The 6,365-nt window shown below is 36.7% G+C and overlaps 2 long non-coding RNA genes across 2 annotated transcripts; one reads left to right on the forward strand and one right to left on the reverse strand.

The window, feature by feature from the left end:
* Nucleotides 1-217: 217 nt before the first annotated feature.
* On the forward strand, nt 218-1,364 carry LOC309714616. The gene is made up of 3 exons (XR_014278965.1): nt 218-250; nt 326-392; nt 917-1,364. It is a non-coding gene; the product is annotated as an uncharacterized lncRNA (long non-coding RNA).
* A 3,096-nt stretch (nt 1,365-4,460) lies between these two features.
* LOC309714795 lies at nt 4,461-5,714 on the reverse strand. The gene is made up of 2 exons (XR_014279029.1): nt 5,264-5,714; nt 4,461-4,707 (listed from the first exon to the last, which is right to left on the reverse strand). It is a non-coding gene; the product is annotated as an uncharacterized lncRNA (long non-coding RNA).
* Nucleotides 5,715-6,365: the final 651 nt, after the last annotated feature.

Genomic DNA, 6,365 nt, shown 5'->3' on the forward strand with positions numbered 1-6,365 from the left:
AGTCACCATCGCTTATGATCCTAACCCTAACTCTAATCCCTTGCAATCAGAATATAAAAATGTTGTATTGGTGTAACCCCTATGGACATGGTTACTAGTATTTTCTTGTTTTTACCTGGTATTATTATTTCCGACACCCCTTGAACACACTTTGATTTTCAGTAGTTCAGTGAATGCAACAAAAGCATGTTGCTGCATTAAGCTAGGCAAAACGGAGCAAGACACCCGAGAGCAATTAACAAGCTACACAGTGAGTCTTTCGGTATAAAATAAGTATTATAAAGTATTTTCAACAGTCTCTAACTTAAAGTTATGTACTTTTCAGAGGCCTTTATGTGTTTTACTCTCGACCAAAACCAGGCAGAGCGTGTAATTGTTTCTTGGGAATTCCGGTGAGTTACTAGAGATGATAAGTTAGCAGGAAAACTTATGCTAATTTTACATGTGGTAAACACTGCAACAGTGCGAATTCTGTATTGTCTAAAAAAAGCTAAAACCAGTCGGAGTACTTGAATTGTGTGTGAAATGGAATGTCGTATTTTATTTTATTGTCTATTTGATTGGGCATCTTCACAAATGCGCAAAACTAATGCAGGATGCACTTTTCTTTTAGCCATAAATGTTGTCCAGTGCCTTTTCTGCACTTTGTCATTTCAGTTATAGGTTAATACATGTAAATAAGTTATTTAAAACTAGTTACGTTACAAACATTTCATGATGTGATTACATATGCCTTAAAAAGGGGTATATAAATACAATTGATTGTAATGCTGTAAAGCAATACAAATGGAATTCATAGAGACAGAACAATGTTAAAACAACAGTGTACTTGATTTTGAAAACTTTATGAGATTTCATTTTATTTAGAAAAACTGTTAAGAACTATTTTGTTTATTGCTCTGTACTGTATGTGCAGACTGGTTTTTTGTGATCCTGGATCTGAAGTGGTTCTGGATACGGATGGCGAGCCAGACCCTGTGAAAACTCTTGGCGAATCCAAAAGCAGTGTGGCCAGCTGTTCTGGATGCAGGAGTAGAGCTACAGTCTGAATTACTTTGAATCGCAGGATTTCAGATAAGCAAGAGCAAAAACTGCTTACTTGATACGGATTGTTTCTCTGGTCATCAAGAGTCAGGTCTAAAGAGACTACTTATTTTATTTTATTTTGTTGTTATTTTCAAAAGAGCGCTCTTCTCTGTTGATCTTCTGTTAATTTTCTATGCTGTTTACATTGGGTTATTGCACCACTGTAACATTGTAATAAATCTGCCGGCTGTTCAACACTCAATTCTCTCAAATTTATTTTACTCCTCTCGAATCTAGTCTATAAGTTTAACCCTACTATACTAAGCAGGTGTTACATTGTTCTCCCACGTTTTGGCATTAAAATCATTCTGACACACATCAAAAAGTATGTGCTTTAAAAAAAAAGTCAATTATGCCTCTCACAACAAGAGAACATTAGGATAAGATTTGTGTTGTACGTGTGGTGACTTACACCTCACCGCTGTTATTTTCCGACATCCGCTGAACATTTTAGGGAAACACTGGTCAATTAAAAAAAGTTACTAATACGTTAAAGTATTTATTTATGGGAAAACAACACTTTCCCTGTCATGTGGAATTTTCAACTATTTCAATTCGATTCAGTTTTATTTATACAGCACCAAATCACAACAACTGTTGCCTCAAGGCGCTTTATATTATAAGGTAAGAACCCTAGAATAAAACAGAGAATACAGAAAAAAATCTCAGCACTTCAAGTTCAATTCAATTCAATTTTATTTATACAGCGCCAAATCACAACAAAAGTCGCCTCAAGGCACTTTATATTGTACAGTATACTCTATAATAACAGATACAGAGAAAAACCCAACAATCATATGACCCCCTATGAGCAAGCACCTTGGCGACAGTAGGAAGGAAAAACTCCCTTTTAACAGGAAGAAACCTCCACCAGAACCAGGCTCAAGGAGGGCCGGGGCCATCTGCTGCGACCGGTTGGGCATATCACATATAAATGTTAAAGCAGAAAAACCCCGTTCACCTGCAGGTTTGTAAGTTTAGTTACTGATAGTAAAGTGAGTTATACAGAGGTGTATGGAAACATTGTATAGAACCGTTTATAGTACAATTGAGTACTGAGTTGTTGAAATTTAGCAGAAAATAAAAAAATAATAATAGGTGGGGGCAGTTGCACTGGACAGATCCAGACCAGAATCTGGATGGGCGTCTGGCCTGTGTTGGGTCACATCGGGGGCCGCAGGTATGTTGTGGGCAGAGATGGGCGCCTTACTGTAATCCGATTACTTTTTTCAAGTAACGAGTAAAGTAAGGGATTAGTATTGCAAAAACGGTAATTAGATTACTGTTACTTTCCCGTAGGAACACGGCATTACTAAAACCGTGATTTTTTGCGAGAATGTCTCATGACGGTGACGTAAGCGAGTGCGACGTTTGTGACAACAGCTGTGTGCAGATCAACAATGGATAACATATCGAGTGCAGGAGAGAGTATGAGCGTGCAGCGTTTAAAGCGTGGAAGTACTGACCTTACCTTGAGTTTGATTCCGTAAAAAGTGACAAAAACATTAGTGTCCGTTGTGTGTGGAAAGAAAACTTCTTTTTACAGCGAAAAAAAACCCCTAAACTTCCAAGCAAGCACCGAGTAGCTACCACGTAATGGGAAATTCACAGAGAAACTCGCGGATTCTTCTATGGGCAGAAATCTGTGCCATCAGAAACTGAATTTGAATAAGTTCAATTTGAATTTGAATTGCTCCGATTGAATCTGAATTGTAACTTGAATAAATGCTTTTGAAAACTGAATTTGAATTAGTCTAATTTGAAATTGAATTTATGGTTTGAAAATGATCATCACTAAATTGAAATTGAATTTATATTTTGAAAATGAATTGATTTGCTTTGAAACTGCATTTTATCCTTTAAAAATTCAGCTCTCGAATAATTTCAGTTTCACTTCTCACCATTCAGTTTCAGTTCTACAATTCAATTTCAGTTCCAAAATTCAGTTTTTTGGAACTTACATCCGGTTCCGGTTCAAGCGCAGATTAATAGAACTACGTTTTACTAGCGGACCGAAAGTGTTACCGACGGGAATCTACAGCGTCTTGAGCTGAATTAAGACTTCAGAAGTCATTCGTCATGTCGAATGACCAGCGGATAAACTCTCAGGTTGGTAATAAATGTATTACATGTATAAGAACAAGCGTCATGTTAACAAAAGATAGCCGTAAGGTAACTGTTATGCTTATTGTAGCTGCTAGCTAAAAACGCTAATTTAGCGTAGTTTGCCCTGAATTCAGCTTTGACAAACAAATATGATCGGCTGTTTCTAGTAGAATTCCAAAGTTGTCATCTTGGACCCTCTCAGAGTGCCCCTCTGTATGCTTGCAGAGACCCCTACAGTAGGGAAACATGCAAAACGGTGTCCAAACCTTTGTGTTTTAGCTTTATTTATGTCTTACACAGCATCCCAACTCTTTAGCTGACTTAATAACTTTAGCTAAAGTGAATAGTTAGTCTAATTCATTAGTGCAGCATTACTGGATCACCTCTGTTTGAAGTGATATAATATGATATACAACTATCACTGAAACAGCAAACTTTGTAAATAAGCAAACAACACTTCTCATTCTCTAAACGTTTGGCCACAGCTGTAGATTACACTATCAGTGCTTGTTCACTCTTGACAATAATTACATTTCTAAATTTACTTTGTGCATTTACAGGTAAACAATATCTAATATTTTATCTAAATGACTGCTTTGTCTTTGAAAAGGGTGAAGAGCCTGAGGCCGGTGACAGTCCAGTTCTACTCTAAGTACATCCTTACTGTGGCTCACAGGACAAGGCCACATTCCTGTCCTGCCAGAAGAGAAGACAAACTTCAGAGTCTTCATGCAGTTCAACCACACCTGTCATATTCCATATGACAGGGGTCTCAAACTCCAGTCCTCAAGGGTGGACTGGAGTCATGCAACTTTTCCATGCCCTCGAGGACTGGAGTTTGAGACCCCTGCCGTATGGTGTTCATGCTGTTTTCTACCCCACAGTTACAGCATGTCTGACTGCCTGTTCAGCATATGCAAAAATATATGAGTTTAAGCATGTGATGACTAAGGCCTTCCATTATGGTGTTTGTCATCACATGTCACAGACATCTGGATGATCATTTGGAATAAACTAAAAACTTGTTACTTCATCTTTTATCTTTATTATTATTATTATTGTTGTTCTTATTTTACACTTTTCATGGTTAGGCATTAGGTTTATTTGTAGTAGTCCTTTCCAACGTCTTTCCCTCTTCCATGTTACTGTGTCAGCTTGTCAGCATCTATTTGGGTTTGGAAGTGGAACAGAAAGTCAGGAAATCCAAAGTGCCATTAAAACCAGAAGAGGTTCTTATATTTCAGAAGAAGGGATTAATTCAAAAGAAATGACCTCAATGCCATATTTTATTTAGGAACACTAGAGAGCACTTTGCAAAATAACACATTCTTATAATTTCACCCTCAGATGAGCCAAGCTACGACTGTCAGGGAATGTGATGTAGGTACAGAGCATATGAGAGTGGTTAAGTTAATGTCTCTTGTCTAGATGAAGGCACAATAGGGATCAATGGCAAGGCGTAGAGATTCAGTATCTTCAGTCTTCAGTGGACACTCCATTTCTGGCACAAAACACCTGTAAAAGATGGTCGATTTAGGAGGTGACCCGACAACTTCAGCCTGTCAAACATAGTAATGGAGCAGCATGTTTAAAAAATATATCTAATTAAGCATGCACTCAGTACCCTAAGAATTATTATGGTAGTTAAACACAGTGATAGTTGTATATCATATTATATCACTTCAAACAGAGATGATCCAGTAATGCTGCACTAATGAATTAGACTAACTATTCACTTTAGCTAAAGTTATTAAGTTAGCTAAAGAGTTGGGATGCTGTGTAAGACATAAATAAAGCTAAAACACAAAGGTTTGGACACCGTTTTGCATGTTTCCCTACTGTAGGGGTCTCTGCAAGCATACAGAGGGGCACTCTGAGAGGGTACAAGATGACAACTTTGGAATTCTACTAGAAACAGTCGATCATATTTGTTGTCAAAGCTGAATTCAGGGCAAACTACGCTAAATTAGCGTTTTTAGCTAGCAGCTACAATAAGCATAACAGTTACCTTACGGCTATCTTTTGTTAACATGACGCTTGTTCTTATACATGTAATACATTTATTACCAACCTGAGAGTTTATCCGCTGGTCATTCGACATGACGAATGACTTCTGAAGTCTTAATTCAGCTCAAGACGCTGTAGATTCCCGTCGGTAACACTTTCGGTCCGCTAGTAAAACGTAGTTCTATTAATCTGCGCTTGAACCGGAACCGGATGTAAGTTCCAAAAAACTGAATTTTGGAACTGAAATTGAATTGTAGAACTGAAACTGAATGGTGAGAAGTGAAACTGAAATTATTCGAGAGCTGAATTTTTAAAGGATAAAATGCAGTTTCAAAGCAAATCAATTCATTTTCAAAATATAAATTCAATTTCAATTTAGTGATGATCATTTTCAAACCATAAATTCAATTTCAAATTAGACTAATTCAAATTCAGTTTTCAAAAGCATTTATTCAAGTTACAATTCAGATTCAATCTGAGCAATTCAAATTCAAATTGAACTTATTCAAATTCAGTTTCTGATGGCACAGATTTCTGCCCATATTCTTCCACTGACTGCTGCGTCACACCTGCACCAGGGTAAACCTCCGCCTGTCCCACTCCTGCTTTACAGGTGAAAATAGAGAAAAAGGGCCGCTGAGTCTTTGACTTTACTTATTTTCTGCATCTATTTGAAAGAGTGAGTGTTAATACAAAAAATATATATATTTTATGTGCTGGAATGTGCAGAAAATAGGTTTAAATATTAAACAAATTTCTTCCAGTCAGTGAATGTTGCATATAAGTTCATTTTTGCTTGATGCATAAAGTTAAAAGATTAAAACTGATAAAACAAGTTTTAAAAAGGGACTTTTCCATTTGATTACATTTTGTATGATGGATTATGTAGAAAAAGTAGAATTAGGCTGAAATTAGGCTGAAAGATCTATCACTTTATCACCTGTTCAGGTTGTAAATCGTGTTTTTAAAAAGTAACTAAATAACTAAGTAATTAATTACTTTTGAAAATAAGTAATCAGTAAAGTAACGGGATTACTTTTTGGGGGAAGTAATCAGTAATTAGTTACTGATGACTTTTTTCAAGTAACTTGACCAACACTGGTTGTGGGTGCACTGGTAACATAAATCAATGCAATCAATGCCTGTTGTTGTTTCTGTTTGTTTCT

The sequence above is a fragment of the Aulonocara stuartgranti genome (genome assembly GCF_965226115.1).
Source record: "Aulonocara stuartgranti genome assembly, chromosome: 9".
In the NCBI taxonomy this organism is placed as follows: Eukaryota; Metazoa; Chordata; class Actinopteri; order Cichliformes; family Cichlidae; genus Aulonocara; species Aulonocara stuartgranti.